At 41.2% G+C, this 22,121-nt stretch overlaps 1 protein-coding gene across 10 annotated transcripts in view; it reads left to right on the top strand.

The window, feature by feature from the left end:
- LOC134202242 (bicaudal D-related protein homolog) overlaps positions 1-22,121 on the top strand; it is a 147,350-nt gene that overhangs the window by 17,535 nt on the left and 107,694 nt on the right. The gene's annotated exons all lie outside the window — the stretch shown is intronic.

The following is a 22,121-nucleotide window of genomic DNA, read 5'->3' as shown; positions in this document are numbered from 1 at the left end:
CTTATTGAATAATAGCTATTGATGACTTGATTAGTGTTCGACAATGAACCTCTCTTGACTACAGTTTGTTGAGGACGTTGCTACTTTTAAAAGATGTCTGCAATAGATCTGGTACTGCTGGCACGGTATAGGTTGACTAAAACCGCCTCAATCCAAAAGTATACTGAGCGTGATTTGAGCACATTCCTTTTGTGCTGTTGATGCTGGTTGCTTCACATTGTTTCTTCAGTTGGTTCCGCTTTTTCGGTAGTCACAAATTGTAAAGGACTCGAACGGATTCGAGAATTTGACTGGGATCCCCCGACCAGGTATTGTTTCGGTGTACTTTTATTCAAACTAGACCTTCATCATCCATTAGACTGTTAATGATATGGTGTCATCTCCAAATGTTTTATTATTGCAAAATGTTCTATTATTGCAAAAAGATTCAAAAACTTTACTTGGTCCCTTATGTAGCTCTCGTAGAACTCGATCACGAAATTTTGATTAAATTACTAGCCTTAACCATAGTTAAGGCAATCGGAAACAATTGATCAACTGTTGCGACGCTGGTAACACTATTTGAGTTGTGGATCGTTGATTTTGGACTAATTTGACGGCCATTCTATCTGAACGAACCGACTGGTAGAGCTTCCACGGATTACTTGACGATGCCACTCATTCTTGATTTGGCTGTAGTTGGTCTCAGCATGTGTGAGACTTCTCCACGCACAGAATATTAGCTTCATTTATCCAACTGGTAGCCAATTTCGTAATTTGACGCATCATATTCGCTCAGCTGTCACTATAGTGGAAGAGCACCCGCCTGTAGCGTACTAGGAGGCGTGGATTCGATTCTCACTGGTAGGCAGCGGATTTGTTGTTGTTGCATATTTCATAGATATTGTTCTTCTCAACCACATGTTTTTAGTCGTCAGTATCGTTTCCCACAAATTAAAAGAAAGACAAAAGTTGACAGTTCAAAATCCTAACCTAACTTATTTTGGGCAAAAATATTATTTGTCATTCTCTATAAGAAAAGGGACGCTCAATAAACGGTAGAGATAGATTCAATGGGTTTTTACATGCTCATTCATAAATAAAAAAATGTCTGACTTCTTCAAAATTATCCCAAGGTAATTCCAGTATGCACATTTCACAACCACAATTGGCGGCATAACGTGTGCAGTGCATAACTGAACCAATCGAGACATACTTGCCCAATTAAATAATCAAGTGCTCTCCCATCTTTTCAAAATAATATTTGTTTTGGATTGGCTTGGCAGTCTCATTATCAACTCGGTAAAGAAGGTTACCTACTTCGAATTGCGGAGAACTCCATATGAACAAAGCGAAGCAATCAACGACGCTTGACATTCCGTTCACTTGCTTTAGCTGAAGGTGCCATATGTCTTATAAACACTCTAGTCTGGCTCTTGCCACAAGTTGGCGGTGAGTCAAATCCGCAAACAATCCAAAACCTTTGCAGCTTTTGACGGTTACCGAAATTCAGAGAAATTGGAGGTTAATCCTCTTTGTGTTCGAAAATTACTCCACTGCTGCGTGGAACAATCGAAAATGAAATAAACGAAAAAAATAAACACAAAATAACACCAATCAAACGCTCAAGGTTCATCGATTTAATTAGTTCGGTATACGGCTTTGAGTTCGATCGGAATGCTTTGGAAAGCAATATCCACCTGAAAAACGATGCCGTGCCTAATAAGTAAGCACATTGGCTACAAAGTTTGGTCGAGCATGGCGAACAAAATATTGGCATGTGCGTGGACATCGCAGCAACCCTTATATACAGTAAAGCGGCTCTCAGCTTCCTGGCCTACTACCGTGGTTGACGCATGAAGTGGCCGAGTTTACGTCGCTGTCGTTGGAGGAGAACTTGATATTTTTGACGAATTACAATTTCCTATGTGCCTCTCAATCATCTTCTTCTCGGAGAACGTCTCCCATGACGAAAGCTTGATCACACTGAAAACGGAAATGGCTCCCTCGAGCAGCGTCGGTGACTCGCACTCGATGATCGCCGGGTGATGGTTGAATGTTATGCATTTGATTGTTTGGTGCCTCCCAGTGGAAATTGTATCCAATCTTTCCTGGAGATGTTGTTTGTAAAATTACCTTATGAACAAAATCAAAATTTCACCTTTGTTGCCGTCACCGTAGTTTAGTGCACTTGTTAATGAGGGTAAATGATATGATATTTAGGCTTTCGAGGAAATTGTAAGAGTTTTCGAACTATTTCGACAATACCTTATAAAATGTATCAAAGTTAGGTACTCCATTTTTCGATACATGAAATTTAGTGCAGACCAATAAGCTGAAGGAAACCATTAAACATATCACACATCCTCAATTCCACTGAGTAGCATTGCCGAGCTCTATTTATTGTTATTGCAATTGTTATACTGAAAAACACTCGTTCGCTCACCTCGGTTCTTGTTATCGTTTGGGTAATATTTTCCGTTTTTTCCTCTGAGCTTCTGAGATGCACCAGCCGGCGCAGCAGCAGCAGCGTGGCAACATAAAGATCACTCTCACCTTCGAGCATCGTGTCGTGTTCACTGTGCGCATCATCGCGGTGTGAATCTGCCTGCCCCTGGCCGCAGCCCCAAAGTATTGTCTTGCCGGAACCAACGCAAATAATTATTCGCATTTTAAATGGGCCCCCGGTAACTTTCGCTGAAACTGTTTTGTTATAGCAGTCGGTGCAATTTCCCTCCATCATCTTTGTCGACGTACAGTAGGCTATGGATTCACGGCACATGGACGCTATAACAAAGCAACCGGGCGAGATTACGTCGTCTGATGGTGGCGATGATGACGATGCAGTAAGGGGGGTAAATAGTTATGGTGGAATAAATTTTAGCAAAACTTATGATTCCACTTAGTTTTCAAATAATTTTCATTCCTCCGGAACAGAAACGAAAATTTGAAACTGAGTTTGATTTAAAGACGGAAACATAGTTTCACGCTTCGCTCGTCAGGATTTCTGTCAAGCTTTTAAATGGGTCCGTTGTTTTTAAATCCCAATTACAAAACCGGAAATTCGCAGGGCTTAAAAGGTTCATTTGTAAAACATTTTGCCAAGTCTAGGCATTTCCAATCGTCTCAGTCGGCAACATTGGGTATACATATTAGCAAGTGTAAATGTGAAGACGTGGAAGTGAGGACGTGACTCATCAAGTCGAACGTTCGCCCGCACCTGCCGTGTCGACGTTGTTGTCGCTGATAATGATAACAATAAATTTCGTTTTAGTCCCCAGTTTCATTTATCTTATCATCACAGATAAGAAGGAGAAACGTATCCGCCGATGGACGTGTAAGCATGGCTATTCTGATTGTGTTGCTTTGAGTTGGCACTCTTGTCCGCCGTTTTAGATAATGGCGACTACTTGGAGAAAGAATTTTCGTTGCATTTGGCCATTTAGTCCGTATTTGATGTTGACTGTCAGTTCGAAGATTCATCATTGATACCAATTCAATGTTATGGAACAGTAATTGAAAAGAGAATCACTGTCCGGTTTTCACTTTCTGATTCATATTCCACGCAAACCAAATTGGTTTCTAATTTTTGCAATGATATGGAAATGCTAACATGTATTATCTTTTAAACCTAGACGAACATTTTCATGATAGAGTTAAAGGCAAAAGTGTAGATGTTGATCCATATGGTACTATGGATACGGCAGACATTAAGAATTTTTATATAGTCATCGCGTTTGAGTTTTTCTATCCATTGTTTTAAGCAATAAAATTTAATTCGATGAATTCAACGAAGAAGCACACTTAGAAATAATGGACTGATGCAAATCGAATCATTTGCAAAATTCCTGAGCCATGAGTCGGGTTTGACATGCGCTTGATTTGAATCGTGGATGAGATTAGAAAATGTAAGTTTTTCCCAAGACTACGCCGAATGGAGCTTCCTTCTCCACTGGACTCGATCTTGGGCCAATCGCTTCTAGTCGCCTTGACCACAGAGAACAGACATGGATGCTCGAACAAATTTTCGGTAAAAACGTGTGTAAAGATTTAAATCGCACATCAGCCCCGCCAACGCAGGCTGCCCGACATAAAAACTCAATCTCACCAAGTGATGGCGTTGGCATACACTACATAAACAATGTAGTGCTGCCACCTAGGAGCGAGCCTAGGAGCAATTCGGAATGAACACTAGCGCTAAAAAGTAAAACACGGCAAATTTTAACCATATTTATCAGCACACTAGCACCGCGCAACGGGGGCATAACGACATACTTCAAAATGACCAGTAAAAACTTTACACAAGCACGCGAATGAAGATGAACGTCTGTTCTCTGTGCCTTGACCATTGAGCATTGAACATTGAACATTGAACAGGTCCTCTTCAACTGCAAAAAGCCATCGTGTACGCTGCCTTCCACGAAGCCTGCGGCCTCTTCCGGGTTCTCTACTAAATATTATCTTCGCTTGACGTTCTTCCGGCATACGAACAACGTGACCAGCCCACCGTTGTCTGCCTAATAATATCCAGCCCTTTATACACCTGGTACAATTCGCTGTTCATGCGATGCCGCCAGATACCGTTCTCCTGTTTACCGCCGAGTATTGTCCGCAACACCTTACGCTCGAACACTCCGAAAGCTCTCCGATCAGCCTCCTTAAACGTCCATGTTTCATGGCCGTATAAAGCCACCAGAAGAATCAGAGTAGTATACAGCGCGAGTTTTGTTTTCGTTTGCAGACTACGGGACTTAAGCTGGTTACGAAGTCCGTAATAAGCCCTATTTGCAGCTGCAATACGCCTTTTCACCTCGCGGGTAACATCATTATCGCACGTCACTAATGTTCCAAGATACACAAATTCTTCTACCACTTCAAATTTTTCACCATCCAGCACCATTTCCACTACCACCACCACTAATGAACCCACGTTGATTGTCAGCGACCATGTACTTCGTTTTGCTGGTATTGATCGTGAATCCAATCCTTGCTGTCTCCCTCTTAAAAGGCACAAAAGCCTCTTCCACGACACGGCGATCAATTCCGATAATATCGATATCGTCCGCAAATCCCAATGGTACCGCTTCTTTGCACACCAGCTCTCCTAATCGCTCCCTCGAGCGCTATATTGAACTGTAGATTCGAGAGTGCATCACCTTGCTTTAATCCATTAAAGATAACAAATGACGTCGATATTTCATCCGCAACCCTTACACTTGATTTCGATCCGTCCAACGTTATACGAATCATCCGTATCAGTTTCGCCGGAAAACCATGTTCAAGCATAATTTGCCATAATTCATTCCGTTTCACTGAATCGTACGCCGCCTTAAAATCAATAAACAGATGATGTGTCTGCAAGTTGTACTCCCGGAATTTATCAAGGATTTGTCTCAGGGTAAACATTTCTCGCTTAACTTTTCAAAAGGACCTAAGTAACATTTTTTTCATGAATTAATTTGAATAGCGCAATCAACAGAACAACATGAAAGCTATTGATTGCACTATTCAAATTAAATCATGAAAAAAATGTTACTTAGGACCTTTTGAAAAGTTAAGCGAGATTTGATCCCCGAGCAACACAAATTAGACAAAAAAGGTTGCAGCAACTTCATTGTAACTAAATCTGGTCACATATGAGATGCAGTAACCTATGTCAAACATGTGTGCTGCTAGGGTCCGTCGTTGATCGGCCCTCACGAAAACCTGCTTGGTATTCGCCGATGAAGGACTCTTCAAGCGGTCTCAATCTGTTGAACAGAATACGGGACATAATTTTGTACGCCGAGCCATCGTCGCTAATATTTATTCTGTTCACCGATGCACCGTCACTTCCTCTATTCAACAAAGTCTCGAAGCGTTGCTTCCACCTGGCAGCCCCTTCGGTTTTATCTGTCAGCAAACTCCCTTGTTGGTCGTTGCACATGACGGGAGATGGCGCTGTCTTTTTCCGCACGCCATTGACATACTCATAAAACCTTCGCATATCCATTTTTTCCTACGCCTCACTAATAACACAGAGAACAGACGTTGAAGCTGCACTCACCATGTTGTGATAATTTTTTACTGTTCATTTTGAATAACTTTGGAATGTCGCCGTTATCCTGTGCATAATCAGCGCTAGCGTCATCAAAAAATGCCACTGTGCGCTAGTGTTGTTATGCATGCAAGGGCATACCAGCGCCATCGTGTTGTCAAAATGAGTTGTGAGTTGCAATGTCGACGTCGACGGCGTTGAGGTTCGGTGTGTTTGTTTACACATGTTTTACAAGAAATTTTATTCGAGCCTCCATGTCTGTTCTCTGTGCTAATAACTTGTTCTTCGTACTCTTTTTTTCTTTCTGCGGTGGGTTCGTTTTTCGGCTGCTCTTGCTTCCTTGTACCGATCTCTATTCGATTGGGTACCCGACACCAACATCCGGCTTCTGGCAACGTTCTTCTCGTCTGTCACTCTCTGACACTCCACATCGAAGCAACCCGTCCTGGGTCGCCTCTGTGCAGTGCCTACCACTTCTCGCACTGTTGTGCTCACCGCTCCATGAATCGACTCCCAGATCGTTGATGTTGTCGCTAACGTTGATTGCACTTATCCGTTCGTCGAGCTTCTGGCGGTACTCAGCCGATACTCCTTCCGCCGACAATCGCTGGATATTGTAACGCATCGTTCGCTCTTTCGTTCGCTACAGTTGACAACTGTGATCGAATTTTATTGACAACGAGGTAGTGATCAGAGTCAACGTTCGGACCTCTGAATGTCCGCACATCGATAACATCCGAGAAATGGCGCCCATCCACCAGAACATGGTCTATCTGGTTGCAAGTTTCACCATTTGGGTCTCCAGGTGTGCTTTCGGATATTCTTTCGTGGAAAGTAGGTGCTACTGATGGCCATCCCTCTGGCAGCAGCAAAATTTACTAGCCGTAGGCCGTTGTCATTGGTAGCGGAGTGAAGGCTCTCCCTACCGATTATGGGACGGAAAAAGTCCTCTCTACCGACCTGAGCGTTAGCGTCTCCGATAACAATTTTCACGTCATGCTTTGGGCACTCTCCATAGGCTTTATCAAGACATTCATAAAACGTGTCCTTCACGTCGCCACATAGGAGTAAATAAGCCAATTCTTGGCCAAAACTATTTTTTGCGGTTATTTGGGCATAATATTCCTAGGACGAAGTAATAATTGCCAATTATGCAGGAAAATGCAATTTTTTGGATAAATCTATCCACCTAACAGTGTAAAACCAGATAAAAATGTCAAAACACATATGTTTTCAAATAAAACCTCGCGTTTTATGTAAAATCTCTTGCTTTTGCTACGCAAACGATTCTAAAATGGCTATAATCCACAAAGTAGCAAAAAAAACCGTAGTTAAAGCTTTATTCTTAAAAGGATTTTCTAACATTTACATAGGAAAAAAAACATCTAATTTATTTTAACCCATGCCCAAGATCCCAAAAGAAAAATGGTTGTATAAATTCGCATGCACAAAAGTAAACACTGTTTTATGTTTGAACACTCTTTTCTCCTTAACTTAAATCTTAACCTCTAAAATTAGGGTCTGAAAAGGTGAAGCCTGTAGTAAGAAATATAAATCATCTGTATTCTATATACCATGGCTTGAAACAACAACGATTACCATGTCCGAATTGAAGCCCACAAGATATCATAGCTAGCCATCATAATAAGGTAATAAGTATCATAATAAGGGACCGTTCATAAATTATGATCACTCCAAAGAAAACGGGTTCATCCTAAATCTAGGTAATAACAGATTTCTCTACAATGCAGAATTTTTGATAAGCGATTTCAATATAAGGTTTGCAAAAAGATATCAACGCAACTCATGGGAGACCCATTATTCTATTTGTGTCTTGACAAAATGCATGCGAAATAGCATGCATTTACATTTTTTTTCCTGGATTCGTTATATGTGGTAATTTAATTATATGTGGTATAACAAATGTTAAAATTTTGTTTTTTAAATGATGAAAAATCGCATTTTATTCAAATAGCTCAGAATCTAATTTGCGGACGTTTGCGGACGAGTTTTCACGTGGAATGCTTAGTCCATATCTTGAAGTTACACCCAAGTGATTTATCTTTGCCGGATCTTGCCGTATAGATTAACTTTTCCTCTGAAGAAAAACATAAAAAATAGAAAAAATAGTGATTTTCAAGTGGTCATCACCTGAAACATAAAATTTATAATTTGACCATTAACATGAACAAAATGGAGACATACAACTATAATCTACTCATTGTGTACTAATAATAGCTGGTTGATAACATTTATGTTGTGTAAAAATCAGATTTTCCAAATACTTCACAAATAAAGTAGATAAAATCCAATACCTTATTTTTGAGCCCTAATTATATTTTTTTTACAAAATTTTGGGTCATTTCTGAAATAGCCATAGTATGCAGAATGTTTTCAAGTATCTAAAAAAAATATAAGAATGTATAAATGTTGAAAATATTTTTTCGGGTTTTGTCCACGAATTTGTTCTAGTTACTCTTCTGTGCGTCGTCGGATTTATCGTTTGTCGGTGCGTAAACGTTGATTAGGCTGTAATTGAAGAATTTGCCCCGTATCCTCAACACACAGATTCGTTCGCTAATGGGCTTCCACCGCATCACTTGCTTCATCTGCTTGCCCAGCACTACGAAACCAACTCCATGCTCTGCTTTTTCACCGCCGCTGTGATAGATGTTATCCTTGAATGCAGTATTGGTCAGTAGGGGTCCACGGCTCCGGAATTCACGTTCTCCGGATCTAGGCCATCGGACTTCTTGAATAGCAGCCACGTTCACTCCAACCTTCTGCAGTTCACGAGCCAGAAGGCTCACTCGTCCAGGTTCATTTAGGGTCCTGACATTCCAGGTACCGAGTTTCCAATCATAGTCCTTATTTCGTTGCCGGGTCGGTTGCCAAAAATAACGTTCTCTTTTTCTTCTATCTCCATTTTTCGTGGTATTTGAGAGGCTTCAGTAAGCTACCTTACCGGGGTCGCGTTACCTACATACATCGCGATGATGGGGCTGCCACCTTAGGTATAGCTGACGCGATACAGCATTTCGTTAATCAGTCGCTGGGTACCAGGCAGACGCTGTTTGAGCCGCACCTCCTGGTGAACAGACGCTCGAGGCGTACCTTCTCACTCTAGCTGATGTCAGAAGGACAACAGTGCCCAGGCTGCACTACCAGCTAAGTACACAACCCTTAGCTGGCGGTCTTTTGTCATCGGACGACCCGTGGAAGCGTGAGATAGGGACTTGTGGGGACCAGAGCTCTGTTGGGCGCTCCTTCCTTGATGTCAACCCACAATTTTGCAGCCCTGCTGGGTTAGTTGTTCAATAATTGTAGGGGGCTGTAGTTTCAAGTCAGAAACATTGACTTTTATTTTTGATCTGTCAATAACTTATTATCAATTGTTTGATAATGTCATGTTTGAGGCATCGCACTCTAGATCGATATCAGTTCGAGCTTGATGACTTTCTTTAGAAATAATGAGAACGTTTAGTTTTGAAATTTTTTCCAACTTTCCTTGTCAAAATGACCAACTCTTAGTATATATGAACATAGAGAATACCAAATAGAAAATCTTGCAAATCGGTCAACAAAGGGTATGCGATAACAAACTTTTTCTGAACGAAACGAAACGAAACGAAATTTAAAATTTCTATGTTGATTCGAAACGAAACGAAACGAAATATAGATTTACTTTCGAGACTTCGAAACGATACGAAATCAGAGTCCATTTAATTCGAAATTTCACGAAACGAAACGAAATTTTAATTTTTTTTCCACGGAATTTTTATTCAATTAGTTTTACATTATGTACGGAATTTTGATTTCACTTTTCAAAAACAAATAACTATTTGCGATCAATAGAGTTATAATAAGAGAAGAAGTAGTCTGTTGTAAATCACCTCGTTCCCGTTTATATACCATTGGCGATAAGGCAAGTCTTATTTCACTTAAGAATTATGTGATTATGCTGAAATATACTTCATATTGACTTATCAGCGTGGTTTTATGGTATTGAGCTAATTCGAAATTAGAAAATAAATGCATAGATTTAATTTGTTATCCAGTGGGATACTCCGCCATGCGTGTACGCAGATAGAGAATTGATGATAGCATACAATTACTTACTAGAAGAAAACTGTAGACCTTTCTAAAAGCACAATGATATGTATTTCAGATTGTATTTCACAAATGTGATTGCAAAATTTTTACGGCAGCAGTTTGCCAGATATGAAATAATTTTTCCTTTCTCATACAAAAAGTTGTATCAATTTCTTCCAAATTCAAACTTTTTATAGGAGACTCGATCCATAGTCTTATATATAATTAGCTCGACGAACTGAGCTAGTGTCTGTTTGTCCTTGTATATGTGTTTGTTCATATTATAATCAATGCAAAAATTGTTGCCAAATTTTCATCATCAACCGACTTCAATTAAGTGCAAGAAACAGCTGTTATGGTCAGTATGCGTTAAAAGCAATAATGAGTAAAGAACTCAGCAATTTTAATGATCTTCCAACCTGTTCTGGAGCACGCGCAGTTTGAAGTGTATGGAAATTACTATAGGAATCGTCCCTTAGTGAAAAAACTGTTCCGTGTTGCGACCCATTAACTTTTCAAATGTAATCGACACAATGACTTCATAGAATACTTCCTAAGCTAGAGGACAGTTGTTGTTGCGAAGCGATCTGACTTTGGTAAGTAATTTTCATACAAACTTCAAACTGCGCGTGTTCAGTCTAGTAACATCCAAATTAGCTGAAAATTAAGGAGGATTAATAAAACATAGTCATGTTTTAGCATAGAGGAGCGAAAAAGTCAAAATTTGAATCACTCTAATGCACAGCTCACCAATTGTATAATCTACTTTTGATAAAAAAAAAAGAAAGTTATTCTCATTATACTTGCTTCGGAGTTTCCAATTCATGACCAATAATGTGACCGGTCACGTGCTTACAGTTAATTTTTTCCTTAGGGCTGTGATCCCCAAAGTACGGCCCGCGGGCATGCGGCCCTCCAAGCCTTTTCCTGCGGCCCGCGAAGGATTTCTGAGAATACACTACATGTGGCCCATTGATAAGCATTAGGGTGAAAGATCCGATAGTCGTGGGTGTTCTTATAGTTGCGGTAGTGTTGTTTTTACAAAATCTACGAATTGAACGCAGCAACCCATGTAGTCCATCAATTTGTTGACATGTCAGTAGACGAAATAAAAGGAACAGGTTTGGATTTCCCTCAAAATCGGTAAAGTAACACTAAAATACTTTATCTTTTTCTCGACTTTGTTCCAATAGTTACAGTAGTGTTCCCATACTTGCGAGTCCCATATTCACAACTATAAGAACATGATTTAAAAAATAACGCAGCTATTGAAGCAGTGCACCAATAATTGGAGGTACTATTTCAGGTGGCAATAATGGATTCTGCTCAAATTACAACACTTTTCGGATGAAATATGTTTAAAGATCTTTCTCATACACTTTTGAGGTAAGTGCAATGAAGTATAGACTTGATGGAAAGCAAAAAATAGTGGTGGAACGTGCTTAGTTCCTCCACTATTGGGTCTTTTACCCTATATGACAGGAAACCATTTTATCATTTCCAACATTTCGGTGCACTCGGGAGCCTGCCAAGTTCCCATCATTATTATGTATAGGCACGATTTATATATCGTGAATAGTTATCATTATGACAGTGAATGTACTTTGATGTTATTAAAGTACATTATGAAGAGTGGCAAATTCGGAAGGAATTATACAAAAAATGAAGCAAATTTAAAGGAACTGAGGTTGATCCATAGGTGAAAATAATTTTGTCATACTCTGCTTCGTAATAAGAACACTTTTATTTTGACGTAGAACTACGTCTGTCTTTTCTATATTGGGGTACACTTTAAAATTGCAAAAAATCGAAAAACGTCACGAAAATATGATAGACTTTGATCGTTAATATCTCAGCCATTTCTCGATGGATTTTCAATTTTCTTGAACCATTCGATCAAGGAAGAGTCAACGCTTCATTCCCGATGTACACTGAAGTCGTTTTTACGCGGTTGTTTTTTACACGAATCGCTTTTTATGCGATTTTTTTCACTCGAATTTCAGGATTTCTGCGGTTCATTCAGACATACTTTGGAATTTACGCTGGGTTTAACTTTGTTTTAATTCACGTGGCCCATATCATCCGCATAAAAAATGACTCCAGTGTATTACAATATATACGTATGATAATATTTAGTATTGAAACTTGCTAACAGTTTAGGAATTGGTTTCGGTGAATCAGTCAATCTCATAAGTGCATTGCAAGCTTCTTCTTCCATAGCACTACATTCCAACTGGAACGTGTCCTGCTTTTCAACTTAGTAATCTTTAGTTATTGATTAAAAGCTTCCCTTGCCCGCCATTGCATTAGTATGTATCTTGTGTGGTAAATACAATGGATACACTATGCCCAGGGTGTGAGAATGTTTCCCACCCGAAACATCCTAGATCGGATCGAGAATCGATCTCGCCATCTCCGGATTCTGCGCGATTCTGCGAACGATCCTTACTCTCTAGCGAGTTTTTATTAATTGATAATTTGGATATGTGATCGCTTGAAAGTGTTATTCATCCTTGTTTATTTGAAAAAAATATTTTTATCATCCTTTTTAAATGTTAGTCTAAAATCTCACTCTATCTCAGGAGAGCAGGATAAACAGCGAAAACAGATTCACCCTGGACTTGAAACACGTTTGCTTTGGTCTCATCGAACAGAAAAGTCGAAAACCTGTACATTACATACAGCTACGTAGTTCAACGTCACCTTTGCGTACAACCCGGTTGGGCTGCACCTTTGAGTTTTTCAAAATGAGTTGGGTTTTGACGAAATTGAACTGAAGTTTTGCTGGACTATGGATTCTGTTTATAATACCATTTGAATTCTTTTCAGAATCGCAAACAGAATCATAAATGGACTTCTTCGAAATTTGAAAAAAAAACTCCAAAAGGATTCTGCCTCGAATCTCGACCGGATTTCTGTTTAGAATCTCTTTCAAATCCGAAACGGATCTGTTTAAAATTCCGAACGGATTGTGATCAGAGTCCCTAACGGATTCCTTTCAGAATCTCAAACGTTTTTAGAAACCCAAACGGATTCGATTAAAAATTCCAGACGGATTCTGTTTGTAACGTTCGAGTTTTGCTCACATTCCCAATAAGGTTTTTCTCAGAACCTCTTCGTTATTTTTGCTACAATAGACCTAAAACCTGTAGAATGAAATGTACTTACAAGTACATATTTTATTTGAAAAATATTCACAGGAATACAATATTTTGTTTTCATATACAATATTCTGTAATATGCAATATGAACTGAAAATCAAATGTTGCAAAAATACTGCGGCCCGCTTCCACAGCTCAAAATTTCTGTGCGGCCCTTGATAGTAAGCGTGCTGGGGACCACTGCCTTAGGACCTTCTTTACTCTTAAGCGGTGCTTACCCATGTCCTTAAGCTTGGTTTGAGGCCTAAGCGAAGGTGAAGAAATCGGTATTTAATAAGTGGTGCTCAAAAAAGACTTCACAAGGGCCCTTGGAATCCACGCCACGGCTTTGCCTCTTTGACAAAGTTATACTGATCTGATTCATATCTGGTTACATTTATACAAATAGGATAGAAAAGTTAAAGATACTTTTCGTTCTCTGTTAGATATTTCTAACAAAATACTGAAGACGTTTTATAGAAGAAAACTAAATACGTATTTGTCAACCCAGAAAGGGGTTATATAGTAAACGTCTCAAATAGCCATACGAGCTAAGGCGTAGGATTGCCAATCCGGAGATGGCGAGTTCGATTCTAGGTCTGGTCTAGGATGTTTTCGGGTGGGAAACTTTCTCGACACCCTGTCTTACCACACAAGATACATACTCACTCATACAATGACGGACATAGAAGAGTTATCAATTAATAACCGAGGAAATGCTCATAAAATACTAAGTGGAAAAGCAGGCCAAGTTGGAACGTAAAACCATTGTAAAAGAAGAAGTAAGCGTTACAAAAAATGTGTACAATGTAAAGTTTAGAAAATAGTTTTATGATTTAGTTCTGCGGCGCAGCCAAAATTTTCGATAACACAAAGTGTAATTTTAGTTTAAATTTGTTTCGAAATTCCGCGGAATTCCGTTAAATTTCGTGAGAAGCTAGTTTTTTCTAGCGAATTTTTTGTAATTTTACGAAACGAAACGAAATCAAGAAATCAGATTTCGCCATGCTCAAATTCCGCGAAATTCCGCGGAATTTCGTTTCGAACCACCTGAAACGAAATTTTTCGAAATACCGCATATGCTTACGGTCAACCCATTCGTGAGTTATAATGCCTCAAAGGAAAAACAAAATAATTTTAATATATAGAGATTGAAAATAAAATACTGAAAGTAACGTTGAGAACATAATACTAATGATCACTCAAAGCCTATGAATACAAAAATCTTCAATAATCAATTCAGGTGTTTTGAAAATGTTGAGCTTATTTTATAAGGAAGCTATTTTTAAATATAAAATCTTAACTAGGTATAATCGCTAACAAAAATCAGTATGCCGATGATAAAACAAAATCATTCTCCAAATTGAAAACAATCAGAGCGTCAAATGTATGCAACGGTGCGCATTTAGTTACCGCCTTTGCCAAGCATCCCGCCAGACCCCGACTACAACAGCTTGGCACGCGTTTTGCGCTTGTACGCAATCGTTTACATTAGCGCCTCAACCATTTATCAAACAACGCAAACTTTCGCCCACTGTGCGATTCGCTTTCCGACTGACTATAATCAACCAAACTTCGACGCACCACCACAAAACAGTGCGATTTGGTGTTTACCTCATCTGTGTTCCTAAAGGCAAAAATCACCACCCTTACGGTTAATCGGGTTGATCAAAGCGCTTCAATGTAGTTACTAGCGACGATTGATCTTTTACTTTGTATTGCCAGCGCTGCACAGTGACTAGTAGTTGAGAAAAACTTTGTAGATGTTATAGAATTTCTGTTGATCCAAGACCAAGTATCAATTAAGGTTTCGCATTCATATAAATATTTAAGGTGTTCACCAAGGACCAAATTCAGTACACTATAATTTGAATAACTTCTATACATTTCCAAACACCATCCGGGTTCCCTTGATACACTTGTATTGACGAAAGACGTTTTTGTACTAGAAAACATCAGAAAACGATAATCAACACATATTGTGTTTCTTTAATTTTCTTACTCTTCATATAAACAATAAATAATTTGTATGGGAAAATCCTACAAGCGGGAGGGGGTCCGAAAAACCCAGAAGAAATGCTTACGTAGCTATTGTACGACCCCTAACCTACCACAATACCAACCACTCAAAATAATTGTCACTTAATTTTCACTATGAAAAGTCATGTAGACCTTAAAAATTTAAACTTTTATCGATCTTACTGGTATCATATAGACTGATATATCATTTGTGGATTAATAAGATATATGGAGAACAATATCAATATACTTTTCTAGTGATTTTTACTTCAATAAAATGTCTAAAAAATATATGAGTGCGGTACTCAGACCAAGATGTATGTTTGTCGTCAATCACTAATGAAGTAAGATGGAGAAGTGTTGTGGAAACAATTTTCAAAAATGTTTTGGGAATGGAATAATATTCATTCTCCAATTTTTAACCCTAGTCCTCTCAATAGTGGACATTACATATGGTCGACGGGTTCGGGTCAGGTTCGGGTTTGGAAAATTAGTGCAATGTCGGGGTCAGGTCAGGTACGGGTTTGAGAGATGAAAAATTGTTCGTGTCTGACCATTTTGAGGCTATTTCTTTATTTAGACCTACTTCGACTTAGAGCAGCGGTTCTCAACCTGGGGTACCTGTACCCCTGGGGATACCTCGGACAAAAATCCGTAATGGCGGACGTATTACCACAGACAAACAGACATAACACTTGAGAAATTTTCATCGTTCATTGATTTGCTGGCCAATTTAAATAATCATTAGTTGGCCAATCGATCACTCGTGGCGCGTGCATCGGATTTGCTCGAGTTTGACGTTTGCTCACTACCGCTATCTAATTCGCGGTTTGCCCAACTTAGTGAAAACAACAGGTGTCGTTAGTATTTGTAAGACGATGAATTTGATGAGTAAATGGTCAATGTGTTATGTCTGTTTGTCTGTGGTATTACAATTCCAATCAAAACTCATTTATAAAGTTTTGATACTTGTTATTTTTTTTATTTCATAACTTTGTCTTAAACTTGTAAATAATTTGCATTGCGATCAATAAATTAAAGTCAATTGAATCCTGTGTTGAATAATATGTTAAGAATATGCTTCTGAACTAAAATCTAGAATCTAAAGATTCGAAAGCCTCCCTTTGAAAGGCATGAAGGCCCTTTTTTCGAATAACTCGGTTGCCACGTTGCAAGAGGATTGGAAGCATCCTTCTACGTTTCTCGGAAGCCTTCTTCCAAGTAGCTCGGAAACATTCACAAGCAAAAATATGTAAAAAAAACCCAGATTAATCCACCTAGCGGTGATGATGCCTTTCTCGTGCGGTAAAAAAATAGTATTTTGGGCGAGATTTTGGGCATTACTTCTGAGCCCATCGTCCGATCCGGCCAATTTTCAATAGGAAATAATGAGACAAGATTCTGCGTCGAATGCAACCTGTTGCGAGGAAATCAGTTCAGGGTAAGTGCATTAAAAGTGAGCTAGACTTTTTAACGCCCTTTTGCATGAGAAAAAGTATTTTGGCCATAACTACCAAGCCCATTGTCCGATCCGTCCAATTTTCAATAGGAAACAATGGGACAGGATACTGCGTCGAATGCAACCTGTTGCGAGTAATTTTGGTTGAGGATAAGTTCAAAAAAAGTTAGCTAGACTTTTTGCTCTTCTGGTGCGCACACACACACGCACACACACACAGACATCACCTCAATTCGTCGAACTGAGTTGATTGGTATATAACACTATGGGTCTCCGGGCCCCCTATAAAAAGTTCATTTTTGGAGCGAACATATAGCCTTTACGTATACTTAGTATACGAGAAAAGCAAAACGTAACAATCAATCGATCTTACTGTTCTTTTAAATCGAAATAAATTTAAACTGTTCTTGCTTGTAAAATTCAGTCAATTTTTGTCAATGCAATTTTACACGTCGTTGAATTTTCAAAACTATTTGCTATGTTCTTCTAAGCAGCTCGGAAGCCTCCTTTCAAGAGGTTCGGAACACTACTTTCAAAAGACCCGAAAGCCTTTTTCAAAAGGTTCAGAAGTCTCTTTTCAAGAGGCTCGGAAGCATTCTTTCAAAAGTTTCGGGAGACTCCTTTAGGAGGCCCGGAAGCCTAATTTCAAGAGACCTGGAAGTCTCCTTTCCAGAGGCCCGGAAGCCTCCTTTCCAGAGGCCCGGAAGCCTCCTTTTAAGATCCCCGGAAGCCTCCTGTATTGCTTTTGACAGTCGTATTCAGTCATTGTTACACTTTATACAATAATGCCCAAACAACTTGCAAGCAACAATTGTACACAAATCTAGAAAGTTCTATGTAATGAATAGGGTAGAGCTGACTATAAATAGGACATAGTACTATGTAGAAAGTTAGTTCGTAATAAATCATCAAGTGGATCGGATCGTTTTCCTTATACCCCGGCCAGTTGGCCGGGTTCGGATTCCTTAATCCTGTAGCCTGTGTACCAGGCACTACTAAAGCGTTAACACCTCCTTTCAAGAGGCCCGGAAGCCTCATTTCAAGAGGCCCGGAAGCCTCCTTTCAAGAGGCCCGAAAGCCTCCTTTCAAGAGGCCCGGAAGCCTCTTTTCAAGAGGCCCGGAAGCCTCCTATCCAGAGGCCCGGAAGCCTCCTTTAAAGAGGCCCGGAAGCCTCCTTTAAAGAGGCCCGGAAGCCTCCTTTCAAGAGGCCCGGAAGCCTCCTTTCAAGAGGCCCGGAAGCCTCCTTTCAAGAGGCCCGGAAGCCTCCTTTCAAGAGGCCCGGAAGCCTCCTTTCAAGAGGCCCAGAAGCCTCCTTTCAAGAGGCCCGGAAGCCTCCTTTCAAGAGGCCCGGAAGCCTCCTTTCAAAAGGCCCGGAAGCCTCCTTTCAAGAGGCCCGGAAGCCTCCTTTCAAGAGGCCCGTAAGCCTCCTTTCAAGAGGCCCGGAAGACTCCTCCTTTCAAGAGGCCCAGAGCCTCCTTTCAAGAGGCCCGGAAGCCTCCTTCAAGAGGCCCGAAGCCTCCTTTCAAGAGGCCAGGAAACCTCCTTTCAAGAGGCCCGGAAGCCTCCTTTCAAGAGGGGCCCGGAAGCCTCCTTTCAAGAGGCCCAAGCCTCCTTTCAAGAGGCCCGGAAGCCTCCTTTCAAGAGGGCCCAGAAGCCTCCTTTCAAGAGGCCCAGAAGCCTCCCTTTCAAGAGGCCCAGAAGCCTCCTTTCAAGAGGCCCAAGCCTCCTTTCAAGAGGCCCGGAAGCCTCCTTTCAAGAGGCCCAGGCCTCCTTTCAAGAGGCCCGGAAGCCTCCTTTCAAGAGGCCCGGAAGCCTCCTTTCAAGAGGCCCAAGCCTCCTTTCAAGAGGCCCGGAAGCCTCCTTTCAAGAGGCCCGGAAGCCTCCTTTCAAGAGGCCCGGAAGCCTCCTTTCAAGAGGCCCGAAGCCTCCTTTCAAGAGGCCCAGGCCTCCTTTCAAGAGGCCCGGAAGCCTCCTTTCAAGAGGCCCGGAAGCCTCCCTTCAAGAGGCCCTGGAAGCCTCCTTTCAAGAGGCCCGAAGCCTCCTTTCAAGAGGCCCTGAAGCCTCCTTTCAAGAGGCCCTGAAGCCTCCTTTCAAGAGGCCCAAGCCTCCTTTCAAGAGGCCCGAAGCCTCCTTTCAAGAGGCCCAGAAGCCTCCTTTCAAGAGGCCCAGAAGCCTCCTTTCAAGAGGCCTGAAGCCTCCTTTCAAGAGGCCCGGAAGCCTCCTTTCAAGAGGCCTGAAGCCTCCTTTCAAGAGGCCCGGAAGCCTCCTTTCAAGAGGCCGGCCCGGAAGCCTCCTTTCAAGAGGCCGGCCCGGAAGCCTCCTTTCAAGAGGCCGGAAGCCTCCTTTCAAGAGGCTCGGAAGCCTCCTTTCAAGAGGCCCGGAAGCCTCCTTTCAAGAGGCCCGGAAGCCCCCTTCCAAGAGGCCCCGACGCCCCCTTTCAAGAGGCCCGGAAGCCTCCTTTCAAGAGGCCCGGAAGCCTCCTTTCAAGAGGCCCGGAAGCCTCCTTTCAAGAGGCCCGGAAGCCTCCTTTCAAGAGGCCCAGAAGCCTCCTTTCAACAGGCCTGGAAGCCTCCTTTCAAGAGGCCCGAAGCCTCCTTTCAAGAGGCCCGGAAGCCTCCTTTCAAGAGGCCCGGAAGCCTCCTTTCAAGAGGCCCGGAAGCCTCCTTTCAAGAGGCCCGGAAGCCTCCTTTCAAGAGGCCCAGAAGCCTCCTTTCAAGAGGCCCAGAACCCTCCCTTCAAGAGGCCCAGAAGCCTCCCTTCAAGAGGCCCGGAAGCCTCCTCTCAAGAGGCCCGGAAGCCTCCTTTCAAGAGGCCTGGAAGCCTCCTTTCAAGAGGCCCAGGCCTCCTTTCAAGAGGCCTGAAGCCTCCTTTCAAGAGGCCCGGAAGCCTCCTTTCAAGAGGCCCGGAAGCCTCCTTTCAAGAGGCCCGGAAGCCTCCTTTCAAGAGGCCCGGAAGCCTCCTTTCAAGAGGCCCGCGAGCCTCCTTTCAAGAGGCCCGGAAGCCTCCTTTCAAGAGGCCCGGAAGCCTCCTTTCAAGAGGCCCGGAAGCCTCCTTTCAAGAGGCCCGGAAGCCTCCTTTCAAGAGGCCCGGAAGCCTCCTTTCAAGAGGCCCGGAAGCCTCCTTTCAAGAGGCCCGGAAGCCTCCTTTCAAGGGGCCCGACAGCCTCCTTTCAAGGGGCCCGCAAGCCTCCTTTCAAGAGGCCCAAGCCTCCTTTCAAGAGACCTGGAAGCCTCCTTTCAAATGGCCCGAAACCTCCTTTCAAGAGGCCCGGAAGCCTCCTTTCAAGAGGCCCGGAAGCCTCCTTTCAAGAGGCCCGGAAGCCTCCTTTCAAGAGGCCCGGAAGCCTCCTTTCAAGAGGCCCGGAAGCCTCCTTTCAAGAGGCCCGGAAGCCTCCTTTCAAGAGGCACGGAAGCCTCCTTTCAAGAGGCCCGGAAGCCTCCTTTCAAGAGGCCCGGAAGCCTCCTTTCAAGAGCCCCGGAAGCATCCTTGCAAGAGACCCGGAAAGCCTTCTTTGAAGAAGTTAGGAATTCTCCTTTCAAGAGGCTTGGAAGTACACTCTCGAGTGTCTCAGAAGTGTCTTTTCAACATTTTAGAAAGCTTCCTTTTAAGTAGCTCAAAAGCCGCCATAAAGAGGTTCGGAAGCCTCCCTTCAAAAGGCTCAGAGGTCTTTTACCAAGAAGCACAGAAGCCAACTTTCAAGAGATTCGGAAACTTCTTTCAAGCGTTTCGGATGCCCCCTTCAAAGAGGCTCAGAAATCTCCCTTCAAAGGGATTGAAATTATTCTTTCAAGAGGCCTGGAAGCCTGCTTTAAAGAGGTTCAGAGGCTGAAAAGCCGCCTTTAAAGGGGCTCGGAACCCTCCCTTCAAGAGGTTCAGAAACCTCTTAGGTTTCAAGAGGCTCGGAAGCCTATTTTCATGAAATTTTGAACCTTGATGTATACACTTAATTAGAATTGGAAAGTTTCACTCTTCCAACCAGATTGGTTTACCAAAAATTGATTTTCGACCAAATGTCGGTTCAACATAATTGTCATAGCGATATCCGAAACATTGATAATGTTTCGAAACCTCGATGGACTATGCTCGACTTTTATTGAGGCATACATCCCTTTTCTCATCGAAAAATAGACTACCGTGCAAATTTGTCGTAGTACCAAAACAAATGCTCATACGTCCAATTGTATAGAAGTTAGTGAAATCACAATCCAAAACGTCATTCTTGCACCTTTTTTCGCACCCCAAAAAGCTCTTTCTTGCAGTGGATCCATATATGTAGAAACTGGTGGGAACATTTTTTGGTGGGACAATATTTTTAGTACGGTAGTCGAACACGGCGCAACATTTGCTATACCTACTAGCTTTGAAATGGCAGCAAAATAAAATTTCCATAAAGAATTAATAAATTTTGATAAAAATATAGGAAATTGACAATAAAGAAATCAGTATGTAAGTAGCAAATAAGTATGAAATTTCCCTAAATAATTAAAAATTTCCAAAAATAAAGAGGAATTTTCCACAAAATTAAATAATATAGAACTATTAACAGCAAAACGTGCAATTATAAAGAAGAATTTTCCACAAAGAAATCAAAATATATATTCAATAAAAAATACAAAATTTCCATAAATAAATCATTATTAGTAATGAACATTTACAAAATGTAACACAAATTTTTTTTTCACAAGAAAATAAAAACATCCAAAATCAATAAAGTGGAATATAATAATAAGAAAATTTAAAAAAAGCAAAATAATTAAACAATAAAAGGGTCATCCATGGAAAAAATGCTCAGTTTTATTGCTTTTTTATGTTTCTTTATTGAATTTTTTTATTTCTTTTTACCAGGGTTCGTACTTTTCGTTTCGATGAGAATTTTCGGGTCGCAATTTTCAATTTTTCAATTTTTTTCAAGCAGTTTTCGGGTCGGAGGAGCTTGTAGCGAAAAACATCTTACTCCTATTTTTACTACTTTTGCTTTTACTACCTACAAGCAATTACAAAAATTTCATGACCGCAACAGGATTCGAACCTAGAACATCAACAAAAATGGCGATGGAATGCGTTCACTATAGCCACACCACCACATCGATTGCATGTAGGGATGAGGTTGTTTGTTCCATAATGGCCACTCTTTTTGCGATTGGTAATGGCACTGGAAGAAAGGAGTGAAAAAACGAACAAATGCATTATTTAGGGAATTTTATTGGCAATTACTCATATTTTATTGGAGTTTTTTGTTAGTCCTTTGAAATATGCATTTGCTCTGAGTTGCTTATCTGTTATAATTACTATTATAATTATTATTGTTTTAAGCTCGAATTTGGCTTGAGTATCTACCACTACTGTGCACCACGGCATTGGTTTTGGTTTATGGTAGGCCGGTGGCTGTGTTACT

The sequence above is a fragment of the Armigeres subalbatus genome, unplaced genomic scaffold, assembly GCF_024139115.2.
Source record: "Armigeres subalbatus isolate Guangzhou_Male unplaced genomic scaffold, GZ_Asu_2 Contig111, whole genome shotgun sequence".
NCBI lineage: Eukaryota > Metazoa > Arthropoda > Insecta > Diptera > Culicidae > Armigeres > Armigeres subalbatus.
This window is presented reverse-complemented; position numbering and strand designations above follow the sequence as displayed.